Below are 18,419 nucleotides of genomic sequence, written 5' to 3' on the forward strand. Positions count from 1 at the left end.
TATAAATCTGTTAGTCAAAATATAGACAGAATGCAGTCCATTAAACCTTGTGACTTCCTGCATATTTGTACATGAAGTTTCGTGCAGCAGTGCTTTTTGGTCAGCTTTTCTTTCTAATGCACAGTCCATGTAATTGATTTAGGCAGTTTTAACTTCAAGTTTTATCCTTCAGTGCATTGAAGTGTTATGTAACAGTGAATATATTAACCCTTAGCTGCTGAGGTTTTCCACCCCAAGCGCTGAGTCTATTTTTATGTTTGTTGAACTTTGTAATTGACCCTTGAAAATGACTTTTACACAAAAGGTGTCAAGTCCATATTTGTGTCCTTGCTTTGTGTCGGATTCCAACGGTAACTAAGGTCCTTCGATTCTCCTGTAGAAAACAGAGAAAATAGCCAAAATATAGTAAAATGATTTCTTTTTTTTACAATGGGAAAAAGAGCTCTGCAAGAATGCACATTATTGTTTTTCTAAAAATAGCACCAACAAAGAATTCGTGAGGATCCCCAAAATTCTTATGACACACCTTTCACTCACTTCTCTAGATTAAAATGGTACTTGGCTTGCATGTCTTGCTTGACCTATTACCCATGACATGAATGCCCCCAAAACACAACATCGAGGCATTAAAATTTAGCATTGAAAATTGACTTATTCTAGCCATGTCTGGGTTCAGCCAGCACTAAGGGAAACCACCCCCCAGGATTACCAAACTTCTCCTAATAAAAATGGTATGCTTCTTGTGTGCTAGTCAGGCATGTCCTCTACAGTCAACGTTCTTGTAAACTCTGTGTTTTACTCACTGGTTTCTCAGTGTTATATGTTGGTACATTTCCTATTTATCCCCCCTGGCCTTCACGTTTGTGTTTTCACCTCCCACTCTCTCTAAGTGTACATACAGTTCAAGTCTGATCTCACTGATTCCTGACCTATGTCCTCCTTTGCTGTTATCTCAAAGTCTGAGCACATTATAACCAACAGACAGGCTACCACATCAGAGTAGAATAGTCTAATTTAAGGGCCTTCTAATAAAATGAATGTGAAATGAGGTGGTTACCCACATCTCCTCAGGCAATCATCATTCTTTGTTCTCCCAAATCTGCAAAGCTGCACCTTTGACTTGTAATCAGAACCCAGAAATGGTTGCAACCTCCATAAGGTATTATCACATCCCATTCCACATGTCCTCTTCTACTCAGCCAGTATTAGTTTATATTTCGTTTTCAGTTTACCCAAAGAGTCAGGCGATTTACCAGGGTCTTAAACATCAGGGAAACTGCATGGCCCTCCATAGGAAACAACTGATCCATATGATTCCCACATCCCCACATATCACCACGTTATCGATCGTGTCTACTCAGTCATGATCATTAAATCTCATAACAGCGCACTGTCATCCCATAGAATCTCAGGCATCACCCCGTTCAATCCGCTTATGTAGTTTTGGCAAATCTGTTTTTTCTGAATGCCCACCCCAGATTATTCACCTTTTACTAGATGATTTTTGCTGACAGAACTCTGTGCAATTACCGCTGCTAAATAGAGGTAAGTGCCTGTTTCTCCCCTTTAACATGGTCAAATTAGCTTAGTGCTGACTGACATATTTAACTTACCTATAGATATCTGGCATACGGTGTAGAAAACATAAACAGGGCGTAGGATAGAAATGCCACCAGTGGACTGTAGCACCTTGTGAAGTCCACCTCCTGGACTCACAAAAAATCAAGGGACGCACAGAGGTAAGTGGTAGCGATTTACTCTGACACCCCATCAGCCATCAGCAGTCTCACTGGCAACTCATAGAACTCTCTACCCTACACATTCTGTGACATCATAGAACTTTCTGCCTCTGACATAAGACCCCAAGTGGCCCTTCCGTAACAAAATTCAACAATAAACTATACAAACAATTGACTACATGTTACTAAATAGCTAAAACATGTCACGTATAGAGAATAATGCATATAACATAGCAACTTATGACAAATCCATACTATAACAATCAATGTAATACAGAATCCTGCAAGAAATCAGATTTTCTTTACTACTCTAGTGCTCTTCCTGTGTTCATATGCAATATTAGGTACATCTGCAGCTAAATTTGTTTATACTATGCTTCACTTCTAAAATGCTTACATCATTCCTTCCACACTAAACATTTCCCTCGGGTGTACACCCCAACATCCGTCAAGGACGATCTATGTCAAAGCACAGCAACTTGGCTCTTATTCTATATTCTACCATCTTGGGTTTTGGCACAATTTTTTAAAAGCTTCATAAGCTCCATTAATTTCAAGTCTTTTGTGAATTTTGACCAGTCGGCACAGCCAGCAGAAGCAATGATTCTAACCCAATCACCATCTTTAAGTGCAATATGCTTAACACTCTTTGCCTTGTCATACCTTTCTTTACTCTTTCTTTGTAAACTTACTTATTTCTCTCTTCACTAACCAGAAACATTATTTACATATCTTTTGTTTTATATCATCAAACTTGGACAAGCTTTAATGCACAGAGCTCCTTTGAACAGCTCAAAAGACGATCCAGTAGCAGAACATGGAGAAATTTGATAGCTAGAAACTCCCTGTTAATTCATTTTTAAAATCTAATCCATTAGAGCTAGTGAGCTGTAGTTGTTCTTTCAAAGTTTTATTAAGTCTTTCAATGGCTCAATTACTTATAGAATGGTACACCACTGACATTGTGTTGACAATCCCACATTCACTGAGATACTCTTCCATCTTTCTGGAATTAAACTTCACACCAGTGTCCATAACATGGCATTTAGGATAGCATTCTCATTTGAAAATAGTTTCTAGAAATGTGATAACTGTAGCTGTGGAGGTGTCCCTCATACATGATATCTCAATCCACCATGAATAAAGATCCATGAGCATTTACAAGAAAGGAGTAGGAATGACATGGGACAAAATAGGTCAATGGTTCTTTCTTGCCAGGGATAGTAAGGTAACTCCCAACACACCACAGGTATATTTCTCACTGTAAGGTCTTTGTCACTCAAAATGCACTCAGCACACTTTCTCACCTCACGTTACACATCATGGTCTATTGCAGGTCATGAACACTCTTTAGGTAACATTTTTTTCAGTTTTTATAATTCCCACCCGACCCTCATGGGCAAGTTGCAGTAACCTTGGACATGCAACTTGAGGTGGCACTAATGTAGTACCTATTAATAAACAACAAACAACACTTATCAGTAGCAAATTCACTTCTCAACAGCCACTACAAACTTCATAATATGTGAAGCTCTTTTTTTCATTAAATTTACTCCTTAGCAAATAGCTGCACAATCTCCTGTCTTAGTTCATCTTCAGTAATGGCACCTTGTGTGACTTCACATACACTAATTTGCTTTTCTTCCCCCTCACAATCTTCACTCCCGGCATTATTCTCCTCTTTAACTAACCTTGATAGGCAATCTTCAGAATAGTTACTCACTCATGGGATGTGTCCACTCTGATCAAGAACTCATGCAGACCACTTACCCACCTACGTATGGGATATGAACTGCAACCTAGGCCTTTCTTTGGAAAACACCTCCCTAAAGACTTAGGGACAGATTTATCAAGTTTTTTCTTCACCCTGGCATCATGCAAGGGTGAACAAGGGCAACACAAAACCTATGTGAGATTTACCAAATCACACTAGGCCACCTTGCGTAGCCCTGCATGGCTTGAAAAATCTGGAGTAACACAAGGCAGCGCAAATCGTTGGCCTGCATTACATGAGTGGAGCTTGGGTATTCCTACGCATTCACCCACGGATTTGGTGCATTCTCAGATTTACCATTAGTGGAAGACCTGGGAGAAATATCTGTATTTCTCCTTGTTTGAACCTCTTTCTATATGTGCTGCATTCTGCACCACAAATATGGAGAGGAAAATGCCTGTCAGGATTGACTTTGTGCAGGAAGTGGTCCCTTCCTGCACAAAAAAATCCTGCCTACAAAACAGGCACCCTTTCAACATGACACAAGGGTGCCTGCTTTGTCAAAAAGTGCACCAACGCTAGGAAAGGAAAGGAATGTGCACATACTACAAGTTTTCCTTCTCAAACTCTTTGCTGCACTAAAAGTGCTCCCAAGCATTTGCCACTATTATCACATACTACTTTGGGGTTCTTGTCCGTAGCAAAAATTTGCAAACATGGTGCTATGTTCAACTGTTTCTTGACATTGTAAAACTCTCCCTTGCATTTCTGATCCCACAAAAATTCCACTTTCTTTCCAAATACATTTCTCATATTAGAGGTTCTCCTGGCATAGTCCTTCACATATTTACCATAGTATAGAGTTATATCTTCTTTATTAACAGAATTTTTCAGTTACCTTATCACATCCATCAACTCTTTCTTAGGGTAGATACCTTCACTGTTAAATCTATATCAAGGTAACAAACTTCTCTAGTTCTAAATGAACATATCCCCACTTTCAACATTAGACTCTACTCCGGCATTTTATGTAACAGTTGCCAAGCCCTCTCCTCATGATCCTCCACAGATAAACCATGTATCAGCACATCATCCTGCTAGCACTTAACACCAGGATTACCCCTTAAAGATCATTGTCATGGCTTGTTTCAACATAGCAGTAGGTGAGATCAATCCAAAGAGTAGTCTTTTGAACTTGCACAAACCCATGGGGGTAATGAATGCAGTCAGTGCTTGTGACTCCTCCTCAAAATCAATCTGGTTATAAGCGGAAACTATTGACAAATTTAGCATTTGAAAATGTGGTGATCATTTCTTCTGTGTTCGGTATTGGGAAATTATATATCGCCATTTCCTTATTGAGTGCGGAGGTGAATGCATAATCAAATTTTGCCTTTGTCTTTGCATGCTACTATAATAGGGGCTTACCACTTTTTTGCCTCAAGTGGCTTGATGGATCCTAAGTAACGCAGCCTTCCTGGTTTCTTACTTACAGCATCTGGAATGCTGAGTGCCACACGTCTTATCATAACTATCACAGGAATGTCTCCCTTTCTTAATCTGATTTTGTATTTGTAGCACATCACTAGACCAAGTTTGTCCCTGAACAGATCTTGAAATTATTTTCAGAAGTTGTTTTCATCAATATCAACTTGAGGAGTTTTATTTGGATTAAGATGTACTCCTATTTCTTCCTGGTGAATCTTTCTTAGCAAATTGTCACCTTCTTGTGAAACATAAATCTTGCCCACAGTGTATATATCTTTCATTTCAATGCAAGCCCCAAAGTACCCCAACATTTTGATGGGAAGAATACCAAAGCTAATACACACAAGGGGTCTAATAGGAGAAAGCAACCCACCCAGACGCGTACCGCTCCCTGTCTATGTAGAATTCACACAAAGTACATCTGGTCTCTAAAAAATTTGGAATGAAGATACTTGCCTATTGCAGAGTGCTTTTCTTAGGACAAGAACCCTCACTCACCCAAAGGTGACATGCTTCATCATTGGGTTCCCTCCTCACACCAGGGCTGCAAGGTACTTGTGTGCGCTACAACTCTCTCTGATGTAGAGGAGCAGAGGTGTTTTAGGTTAGATGACCATTATGTTGAGAGTAAGCATCAGAGTGGGAACAAAGAAAAGAAGTGATTAAAACGATCTCAAAGTGGGCTGAGTATCATCTTTAGTCTCGTGCCCCAGTGGGTAGGGTTAAAAAAGAGAGGTTTGGAAAGAAAATCCCCTTTATGAGGTCAGCATGTTCATGCCTAGAGATGCAGTATTTGGTTGAGAGGTGCACTCCTTTTATTTCCTGTTGCCATTCATTCTCAAATTAAATATTTTCAAAATAATCAAGTGGTGCTTCACTGCTACGTGTGCTGTTGACACACGTTACATAAACTAGCAAAATATAACAAATACACAGACTTGGATGCGGTGTGCAGTGTTCACTTTGAACCAAAATTCATAAATAGATTAATCACAATCTGAACCACAATCTGCATGTTAATGCATTCTTAAACATTTATTTATATGTTCATAATGTATAATTATTTCATTACATTTGGTACCCCACTGCCAGTACCAGGTGCTTGTTCCTTACAACAAAAAGTTTTTCAATAAAATTTGCTTTGATACAAAATATGACATAAACATGAAAACATAACATTTTATGCACTGCACAATAATATTTGTCCTGTTCATTTTCATGCCCGATGCATTTCGGGTCAGATTTACAAGATTTACACATCAACCTGATAGGTCATACTTTGGTGAAGGGCACTGTTTTCACGCGTCCTTGATCATCTGATCAATAAAGTTGTTTGGCACTTTCTCTATCCCTTCACTGTTTCAGTCAGATACTTTTGAGCAAACGGTAACCGGTTTGTGTAGCGCGCCGGAGGAAGATGTCTATTCGACCCACTGTTAAGCACCGGGTATATTTACTTGTGATATCACTCTACTAAATCCACCAGTCTGGTTGATTTTGTGCATATGGATCGAACAGTGGGATTCATTAGTTCCCTATAGTTAGTGTTTTTTTGTAAACAATATCGCTTAATCTCAGCCCCCCGAGACACAATACATACTGGTCAGAGAAGAGTTTTATTTACAATGCATGAAGCAGATCTCTCGCAGGCAAAGGCTCCTTTTTTTGCGGCGACGCCGGAAGGAGGAAGTACGCAAGAAGTTGACAGCAGAGTGTGTGTCTGTGTTGCACCGAGCCGGGGCAAGCCGACGAGCTGCAGACTGGCCCCCTAAGACAGCAACTCGACTAGATCGGATCTGCCCATGATTTGCCCGTGGTTGGAGCGCTAGCAGAGGTACTGCTACGGCGACAGTCACAGGTCAGCGCACCCGTCGAACCTACTCTTCAGGCTCTGCCTCACCAAAAAACGGGAAGGGGGCTCTGGAGGCCCACTGAATCCTCGCTCTCCGGGTCCATCCGTTTAACTGCCAAACTTGCTTCGCTTCGCTTTGCTTCGCTTCGCTTCTGCTCCTCCTCCCACAGCTGCCACAAGGACCGTGAAGAGGACTGCCACATTCTTTTTTGGGCGACTGGCCAGGAGTCTTCTCTTCTCTCCTGTCGGGAGGAGATCAGTGTGGCCGGTGTTTAGCCTGCACTGCATTGAGGAGAAGTTGGTGCAAATCCCTGGGGGCACCTGATCCCTCCAAAGTGCCACCTAGCACTACCTGCCTGCCCTACAACACCGACACTGCAGACCCCACCCTGCATGGCTCAGCTGGTCGGTGACTGATTGACCCGGGAGACTGCTGTTAGCAAACAACGGTCTCTTTCCCGGCAGCGGCAAGCTGAGAGAACAGCAAGGGAGAGTAGCACATAAACAGCACATAGAGCAGAGAGAAGTTTACCCGAGGAGGACCTGAGCAGCTGAGGGCTGAGGACCACGACGAGAAACAGTGGAAGAAGCCAAGGCAAGCTGGAAAAGGGGAAAGGGGAAGGAGATAAGCACTAGAGCCCCAGAGTGCAAGAAGGTGGTGGGGGAGCACAGCTGGGGCAAGGTCAGAGTTGCTACTGAGAGGGGAGACGGTGTGGCTAGATCCACAGGACCCACCGGTTGTGCAGAGGTGGCCGGCTTTAGGTCAGTGCAGTTTGTGCATCGGAGAGGTCCTGCACCACGCCACCCTGACACCTCATCCTTGCTTGCACCCCCGCACCCTCCCCGTCTTTCCCTGTTATGCATCACACAGCTACCTGAGGCCTCACCAGGTGCCTAGCATCAAAGCTGAAGATCTGGGCACCAGGCCAATAACAACAGTACCTCGAGCTGAGATCAAGCGTGAACAAGCAAGCCCGAGTTGGAGAACGTGCGTAGGAAAAACTGCATATCAAGATGGCGTCTGGCTAGCAGCGGCTTGAGATCACTCCCTATCCCATCCCATCCACATAACGCCCGAAATAGCCCCTGGACACCTGGTCCCGACCCGACCCCAACTCCGAAGTACCTTGAATGGATTTGGCCCTGGGAGCTGGCTTGGATGTCTGGAGTGCGTTCAAGAGCCTGGCGGCAGCCCTTAAACTTGAAGCAGGGAGGTTCGTGGAGGAGCTGCAGACTCGGCGGCATCGGCGGAATCGGCGGCTGCATCAGCGATCCTGCGGTAAAGCCTCGAACGCTGCGGACGACGCGGACCAAGCTAGCAGCGGAAGCAGATTGAACCGCGGAGCTCAAAGAGCACGATCCGGCAGTCAGCGTCACAGAGCTCCAAGAAGGAGATCAGGAATCGAAGCCGGGGGAACCACAGAGGGTGAGATACGTCGGTCAGACTCCTGGTCAGACTCCTGGAGTTATCTGTGGATGAAGATGGCCCCTAAGCATGCAAAGACAGGAAAGGGAAAAGCAACAGAGACAGAGCAACAAGCGGCAGAGATATCGGTTGTGGCAGTAAAGTCCTCATTGCCAGCTCGATTGAAACCCGATTCGAAAACTACGGGGAAAGTCAATAATCCTGCTTCCACTCCAGGTGAGAAAGGGGGGGACAATAGCAATCTGAATATTGAGGAGGCCCCCGGTCCGAGCTGTACCAGAGCAGGGAAGAGACTGGCACAGGTGAACACTGGGGGTGTAAAAACCATTATGGGTTTCTTTTCCCCCGCAACCGTAACTAACCCCAAAGAAAAGATAAAGATGATTGGAGATGCAAGGAGCAAAGAGCCTGGGGAGAATAGCGATAAACATTCTGAATGTGCATTACCCCATACCGCTCAGCTAGCTACTGAGACACAATGGGGGGAAATAATGGACACGAGGGAGAAGCTGGGTCAAACAAACGACACAGGGCTACTAACTACATCCAGTGAGTCGCCAGATAGAGGCATAGGTCAACTGATGATCTCACAAGACGGCCAGGTTTCGGATGGTGATACTGGTGAGAGCATAATGACAGGAGCACCTAGCTCAACCCTAAAATTAACAAATATACTGGTACAAGAAGCTATAGCTAGTAGCAGCCCCAGTGGCCCAGAGGACACACAGGATATTGTGGACAACTTCTTCTCGGTGACGGACGGTTCATTAGGAACCCCCTCGGATCTCGAAAGGGATACAGATGAGGACACAAATATCAGCGAGGCCTCCGGCTCCTGTTCACGTCAGGAGGGAGAATCACCAAAGGGGAAGGGAACAGCTACCAGAAGGAAAAGGTTATCAAAAAGACAAAGAGACACACATTCAAAAGAGAAGGCGATCCCTGGACAGCGGCGAGCAAGCAATGGAGATAATGTATTAAAATGGGATTACTCGACTACCCGTGTAGTCTATCCTGAGCTGCCACCGCAAGGAGGAGTAACTTTAGAAACTCCCACATTACAGCTGATATTGCAATCTATAAAACAAGTCCAAGAAGACATTAAGACCGAAGGGAAAAAAAGCAGAGTGGTGACTAAAAATCTACAGGGTGCTATAAAAAAAGTAGCAAAAATATGTACAGATACAAATGCAAGAGTTGCACAACTTGAGGAGCGTATCAGCTTAGTAGAGGATAACCAAGTAAAAATTTCAGATAAAATCAACGGGTTTGAGAAACAGCATACAGACGCTCAATGGAAGCTAGAAGATTTAGAAAATCGACAGCGGAGAAACAACCTAAGAATTATAGGCATTGAAGAAGGAGTTGAAGGAGATAATATCAAGGCTTATGTGTTAAAGCTAATGAAGGGAGCATTCCCAGAACTAAACCACTGGAATTGGGAGAATGAATTACAAAGGGTACACCGTTTCCCGATAGTCAACAGAAAGAAGGGCCCATCGGGAGCTCAAGATGGCACTCATAGACCAAGAGCGATCTTGATATATTTTGGCAACTTTCTACTAAGGGAAGAGGTCTATTCTAAAGCCCGACCTAATGCGAAGCGTGTGTTCGAAGCACAGTCCTTTTTCACCACGCCCGATTATTGCCATAACACAGTGGAAAGGCGCTGGAGGCTGAGGGAGTTGATTACACCCTGTCAGCAGATGGGGCTGCAAGCTTACCTCATGAACCCTGCAAAATTAAAAATAGTGTTCAACAACAGCTCCAGAACCTTCACTTCTGAAATACAAGCAAAGTCTTACATTGACTCTTTAAAAAAAAAACCTTAAAACATAAAAGTAGCTCTATCTTCTGATCTTTTTTCACGATATTGGGCCTGGGCAAATGGGAATGATAATATAACCAGAGTGGTATGTTAAAGGCAATTCGGTGTGGCATCTGGTCTTGAAGCTCTAGGCAAAATATAAAAGACTAAGTTATTTTTTGGCATCAGCCCTATGAATGTATATGTGTAAAAAGTAAAAATTTAAAAAGATTTAAAGTGATTAATGGAGGGTTCAAAAAAAAAAAGCATCCACTATGTAATCTATTTTTTTTCTATAGCATATTATATCTAGGAGTAGGCATAAATGGGGCTGACACAAGGGGTAGGGGTAGGGGTGAGAAGCATTGGAGAGAGTGGTAAGGAGATAGTGTACAGGGGGGGGGGAAATGGGATAGGGAGGCTGAGAGCCAGACTTCATCATAGGGACAACAAGTCCACTTGCTTCAATAGGGGGGGGGTCTCTGAGGGAGGGGGTTAGAGGGACTAGGGAGGACAGAGGGGGATCGAGGAGGGGGGGAAAAAAAGAATCATCATCAACTTTCAAGTTTACACAATACTGCATTTCCAAGAGGGGGAGAAATAGGAGAATAAATCAAAAATTATGCGGATAGTTACCATAAATATATGTGGGTTAAATAATGCAAAAAAACGCAGAGATTTGAAAGAGTATTTAAAATATGTACACACAGATATTTTATGCCTGCAAGAAACACACATAGAGTGGTCCCAGAAGCATCTATTGGGACAATTGGGATTTCAATTATTAACATGTACAAAACAAGGAGTCGGAACTCGGGGTGTGGCTATATTAATTCGGGCAAATACGATCACATCAATTAGGCAGCAGGCAGATAAATATGGACGGTGGGTTCTAGCTGAGTGTCAAACACAGGGGCATAACTTTACGCTTTGCTCAGTATACGCATCAACAGAAGATGATCCAGAGATGATAAATAATATAAATGCCCAATTAACCAGCTGGCCCTTGCCAATCATTCTGTGTGGGGATCTGAATCTAAATGGGCTAGGCGGCCTGTGGCCAAACGAACCTGATAAATTCACTGGAAGGAAAAAAAAAAGCCACAGAGCTCTGATTCAATTAATGCGAGACAACGGATTGATCGACAGGTGGGAGCAGGATAATCCTCCGGGGGGTGGCAGCACCTATTATTTAATACCACATAAGAGGGCGGCACGACTGGATTATTTTCTAATATCACCCTCGCTAATTACTATCACTACAATATCTAGACTGCCGAGAGTGATGTCAGATCATAATCCTTTAATTCTAGACATAGCATGGCCTAATGTCCAAAAGGAAAGAAGAAGCTGGACTTTCGAGATACCCCTCTTTATAAGAATCCGGCTATGCCAGGAGTGTTCCACGACCCAGTAATGAAACGCTGGGATAATCTAGGGGTCAAAGTAATCGGAGATCTCATTGATAGTACGGGTATTATGGTTTTTGAAAAAATACAACGAGAACATAAAATAGAGAGTAAAGACTTCTTCAAATACTTGCAAATCAGATCAGTATTATCAAAAAAACAAGCAGGCAATATGCATTTTAAGAAAGAAGAAATAATGGAGCTGATCAGAAGCGAAGGGAGCTGCACAATAACTCAGTTATATAAAGTAATCTGTCTGCATAAAAAGGATGATCAAGTAAATACTTATGAGAAATGGAGAAGAAAGTTAAATTTAGAAAAGACCGAACCTGAAAAGTCGTTAAAACTTGCTAACACAATTCTAAGAGTCGCAAACTTGCAAACTCAATATTACAAGACTTTTTTTGAACTATATCATACCCCTTATAGAATAGCTTGCTGGGGCGGAACAAGTGGTATAACCTGTCCTAGATGTCAGAGTACGCAGGCAGACACTATCCATATGTTTGCTGCGTGCCCTAAGCTAGATCTGTATAAACAACTGATAGAACAATTTATGGATAGGGCACTTGGGATCTCTATCAGATTAACAGATGAAGTTATGGTATTAGGGGTGGTTAAAGACGGCACTGACGTAGCATGTTATGAATTTTTATTTTTGGCTATGACTGTAAGTCGACTGTGTATAGCATCTCTATGGAAAGATCCAAATCCACCTACGTTTCATCAGTGGTTATCGCGCATCCTGGCTATATATACTTTAGAAAAAGCACTCTATGACAAAAGGGGATGGAAGTTAAAAAAATTGGGAAATCAAATCTGGGCACCAATAGCTGAATGGCAATCAAGGATGGAATGATAAACGATATTAGAAGGATTGAAAGATTGGTATACTGATTTCATCATTAAGACTGGGTTGAATTCTTATTTGTCTCTTTGTATGTGCCACGCTTCGGTATCTCTTACTCTCATCTGCGTATCTGTTTCTACTCTCCTTCATTTACCTTTCTTTGTGTTATATGATCAATTTAAGTCTCGAAATATGTATGATTACAGTTGTAAAGATTGATGATGATTCAATAATAAAAAAAAAATTTTTTTAAAAAAAAGGAAAAACTGCATATCTCGAAAAGCAGAGCACAAAGAACGTGCTACGCACTAAGTACAAATCACTAAGCTCCAAGCACGAACTGGGGTCCTGATGAAGTCTATTAGAAAGCAAAGTAAAGTGCCAGAATCAGACCCACAGGACCGAGAGCCCACCGAGATTACAGTGAACTACAAATGAACGCCAACGACCTCAGTTAGACAACTAAGAACATGAGATAGGGAAAATGAGAGGCCCTCCTCCAGGGGCAAAGAAGCGCAGAGGAACCCAAAAGGAGAGGGGTAACAGCAAAGCCAGCTAGTCCAAACAGAACAGAAACTGCAACAGCAACACTTGTACAGATCTCAAGGCCCTAAGGAGGGCTAGCACAGAACAGCTGATCCACATTGAGGGCAAAACACGGAAACCAGGAACCTACCAACCAAAACTTCATACTAAATTCACCTTCCTAAAGGACCCAGGCACCAGTCTATTTTCCAAACTTAAAGATACAACTGGCCTGCAATACCATGCTACATCCAGCTCCTGCAACCACCTCTCTAGACTCACTGAACTCATCAAACTTGCCAGCAAACAACTCATATAGGGCACACATACCATTGCAAGAGAACGCGGCAGAACTAGAGGACGGTAGCAGATCAAATGAGGAGCAGGCAGACGGAATGACACGCAAAGAAAAGACAGAGAGCATAACATGGAGACAAACGTCAAGCAGTGGGGACTCCTTCTGCCCGGACAGCGACGATTGGCAGGAATGCCATGAGGAAGAAAACACAGGAGGTGAGGAGCATCCACCAAGGTTCACTACAAGGACAGGTCCTGCCAAGAGCACAAATAGAGACAAAGGCAATGCAAATTTAAAACTAGATGACACACAAGACAAAGGACCATCACACATGCAGCAAAATAAGACAAAAGGGATTATTGTAACTAGCTCCCCGCTTCATACACACTGCTCACAACAGGCACACCAGCAACAGCAACAGCAAAACAGGTCACAGAGGACGATACCAGCAGCAGCTTGCTTTGAGTCACTAACACAATGGGAGGAGGATCTGCACCTAAAACAGTTAAGGGAAGACCTCCAGACAAGGAAAGAGGAGTCCCTTGGCTCGGATCACGTGTATGGCATGTCTTACCTAGCATCCAAGGAAAGGGAGGAGCTGGTTGCCTCCTACACACAAAACAAATGCAGATAAGCTATCCTTGGTCAAGTCAGCCTATACCGATCTCAAGGACAAAAGCGCACCGGACGCGGCCTTAACAACAGACCGCTTTTGGGCAACTTTCCTGAGCACCATGCAGCACCTAGTGACTGCCTCTCAATACTAGGCAGACAAGATAGATTTACAACTATCAGTTCTTCACTCTTTAGTGGACTCTGTAGCCAGATTTAAGGACAAGCTGGCAGATCTAAACGGGCTGATAAAAAGAGGACAGGCAGCAGCACAAATAGACTGTGCTTGCACGCCAATGTTAGATAAAATACTCACACTACCATCTATGCGAAATGACTTGCTAACTGGTCTCAAACAAACATGTGGATCACAAAACACAGTTAACGAATTTGGTCTAGCTTGCAAGACCGAAAGGCCACGAACAAACAGTGCCCACACTCAGGAGGAAATCAAAGATCTCAGAAACCACTCAACGGAACTAATAGTGCCCACAATACTTCCTGCAGTTCTGCCACAACAATCAACGAGAAATGAAACTACAATTAAAACACAAAATCATTGTAAACAAAAAAGGAAAGGCAGAAACAAGAAATATGTGACACTCATCCATCTACAAGTGGCCACCGAAGCATCAACCATAGCAGACTGAAACGCGGCCGACCAACAATGGACACAATCCCATCGAACGTCAAAATTAAAAACAATCGAAGAGACCTTAATCCAGCAAAAAAACAACGCAACCCGAAAAAGAACTTCTGGTGGTAACCCCAGTGTCCGTACCAAGAAAGAAAAGGAATCCAACCACATAGAAGAGCCACAGGATGCGACTCCGCACATAGGTCAGCCACAAAATCCTCGAAACAGCAAAAGCATTGGCAAACTCTACAAAGCTGTGAACAAAAACAATTTGACTCGCCAAAATGTATCATGGCCACATTGCCCATCAACTGTGGAGCACAAAGACACAACAAATACAAACCGAAAGCTAGTCCCATCTAACTATATAGAAAATCCCTCAACAAAGGTTGAGGACAAAGGCATTTACAAACCAACACCCCCGGTTATGAAGGATGAATTGACCGAATGCCAAACCTTGGATAATGGACAGATTAGTATCAATCGTCTCCTAAACATCATGGCTCAAAATCAATCTGAAGGTGCAGGATCTCACCTTATTAACGATCCTGAGAGTGAACAGCGGCAAACAAACTCCAGAATATTTCAGCCAGAATATGAGTCAAGGGAGAGAAGACACCTTAACTAGAGGTAACATAATGCGTCTGATGCACACAATCAAAAACATAGAGGACATAAACTCAGTGGATCTATCGTCCATAGAATTCATTTACGCCGATAACCCTCAAGGAAGCCAAAACAATATGGACCTCAAAGGAGTTAACAAAAAAGATTATGAAAAAACAACTATTTTCCAAAACTGGGGGATAATGATATACCCACATCATCAATCAGGTTACCCAACTCCACTACTAACAGGAAAGCAAACACCGTCTGAACTACAGACGGAATCGACCACACACTCTGTTCTAAGGGGTGCAAGAAGTTCATCTCCAGTAGCATCCTAATCAAACCATTCGAAGGAAAGGAATGATACATGGAATAGCAAGAGGAGAGAACTATTGGATGAACTAAACCGGAGTAACTGGAGCCAGATAACATGAATAATTACCAAGACCAACACACAATGACACTCATCGTGTGATAAACATAATAATTGGGCGGAACCAAAATCAATCAACATGTGCACATGGAACATCAGTGGACTTCCTAACAAAAAAGGAGACCCACAATGCTCTACCTTCCATCTTTTGACATTGTACTCCTTCAAAAAACCTGGGCAGATCAACCCATGCACCTTCAAGGGCACACATCCCAACACATCATTGCATGGAAAGAAGCTAGATATGGTCACTGGAAAGGAGGGTTGGCAACCTATATATCAATCACAACAATGGGTCCTGTTAAGCAACTGAAGGCCACTTTATCAGAACCCAATGAATTACTAGCAATAAGAACAACAATTAAGATCAATAAAGAGGACTGCCCGAATAATACAGCAAACATCTATCTGCATCCCAGACATAAAACCAAAGGGGTTGAACAACTGATCACTGAGCTATTAAGAATCTTCGAGGAAGAAGAGACTGACAAAGCAATAGTCGCAGGGGACTTCAATCTGCACCCCATGGAAACACCGACTGAAGAAGATCTATTACAAGAACAGAACAGGGCTTGCAAGATACCTACTATGGGGAAATGCGCGACAACTAAACAGACTGGATTAGGCTCTCATCTGCTGAGGGAACTCAAGCACCTCAATCTAAGAGCACTGAACGGGTGTTTTCAACAAGACAACACCCTAACCCCCACATTTTACTCATCAACTGACACCTCCCATATAGATTACACATTTACAACACACTCTCTGTTTCATAAAATTAATTCTTACCATCTAGGAGAAATGACCCAGAGTGACCACTTACCTCAAGAAATGAGTTTTGAAGGGGTCGCCCCCCCAAAACTTATCATAAACAAAACAACTGCTACCGAATTCACTACCACCAATAAAAGGATTAGGTGCAGCATCGCCTCAGCAAAGAATCTCCTAGAGTCAGGTAAATCCATGCTCACCGAAGACCCTAATCTTTTAACGAACCCACTAGTGGCTTGGAAGAACTTCACCTTCACTCTCAGGGAGAAATTTGAAACCAACGTAGGAGCCAGAAGCAGAGTCCTAACCAGGAAACAAATATCCAACCTCGAAACAAAAAAGCAAAAAACTGCCATTAACCTAACTATGAGGAAGCCACGCGGAACCCACAGGAAATTACCCTTCGGGGAGAACTGAGGACCCTAAAGGCCGACCTAAAGAAGACAAAATGGGCTGCTAGGAGGCAACACAATGAAGCAATGTGGGCTAAATTACTCCACGATGCAAAAAGTAAGAACAGTGCCAAATACTGTTGGACAATAAAAGCCTTACAATCCCAACCCAACCGACAATAGATTCTAACCTCCCAGAGGAAGACTGGGCCACCTACCTCTATGACCACTTCAATTACAGTGGCCAAGAGAGTAAGGAACAAGGGACAGATAGTCGACCTATGCCGGGCGACACAACAAAATCAGAATCAAGAAACAACAAATATGATGCAGAGGCAGGGAAAGCAATGCCTGAAAACAGAGAACAGCATAACTCTCTTGAGGAATCATGTAAAGTAAAATCAATACAAATAAAAATGCAAATCAGCAAAGGAAGACCAGCAGGAGCCCCCAGGCCGAACGGGATCCCTCCAATTGTTTACACGCAAAATCCCCAGTACTGGTCCAAAATTCTGGAACCTCTATTTAATCAGATCTTGGCTAGCGGAACATTCGCGGAATCATGGAATGGCTCGATAATATCACCAATTCATAAGCAGGGTGACAAGGGCGATGTGAAAAACTATCATTTCATCGCTCTGATTGATAACAACACCAAATACTTTTCAAGACTAATCCTGGAAGAATTGAAACTTTGGGCCTCCTCCGCATCCATCATTCCACTAAATCAGGGTGGCTTTTGCAAAAACATGGGAACAACCAACAACATCATGACCCTATCCCTACTGATCGACGCCGCAAAACAAACTAGGAAACCCTTATTCCTGTGTTTCATCGATTACAGCTCCACCTCTGACCACATTGATCGAGCAAAATTAAGGCAGAAGCTGAAAAAATTGAGTATTCCACCAACAATCCTACGACAACTTGAACTACTATACACAGAAATATGGGTGCAAGAAAAATTAGGGACAGGGTCTAATTTTCTAAGGCGAATCCCAACTGCCAAGCGTCTGAAAGAAGTGAGTCCTTGCACCCATATTATTCAACCTCTTTATGTCAGACCTATCCGCAAGGCTAGACAAAGGCAACTTGCATGCCTCAAAACTCGTCAAAATGATTATTCAAACCTCTTATATGCTGATGACCTAGTGTTAGAAAGCTGAACCCCAATCAAGCTACAACATTTATTATACATAACACAAAAACACTCTCAAGAAAATGCACTGAGAATAAACTTAGGGAAAACAAAAACAATGGCAATAAACAATTTAAGGAAGAAAACATTCCAATGGTTCCTGGACACCCAACAATTAGAACCGGCAAAGGACTATAAATACTTAGGAGTCCTGCTTGACATTAAAGGCTCTTTCAAACCTCAGTTAGAAGCACAACAACAGAAAGGAAACATCATAACGTTCGCCAAGAAGTCCCTAAAAAATCACTCTGCAGGCTTTCACTGACACCTCTTCTTGAGGTCATTCAAACCAAGCTCATCCCTACAATAACATATGAGAGTGAGGCAATGCGAGGAAGGGACAGAATTTCCGTGGAAAGAATAACTACCAGGACATACAGAGCGATTTTCCACATCCCAAAATACATCTCTCCTACGCAAATAAGGTTAGAGTTCAAGCTTCAGAAATAGTCCCTGGCTAGAATGGGGCCCCACTTAAAATGCTGGCACAAAATCAGAGGAGGAGAGGAAAACACACTGAACTTGCAACTCCAGGTCAAACTGAAACAAAAAGGAACAGCGTCAGCTGCAGTATACCTCAGAGACACTCTAAAACAGCTAGGGCTGGAAATTTCATGGGAATCATCGGCGACACTCACCAGTTTTAAAAAAGTGGTCTC

The sequence above is a fragment of the Triturus cristatus genome, chromosome 10 (assembly GCF_964204655.1).
Source record: "Triturus cristatus chromosome 10, aTriCri1.1, whole genome shotgun sequence".
In the NCBI taxonomy this organism is placed as follows: domain Eukaryota; kingdom Metazoa; phylum Chordata; class Amphibia; order Caudata; family Salamandridae; genus Triturus; species Triturus cristatus.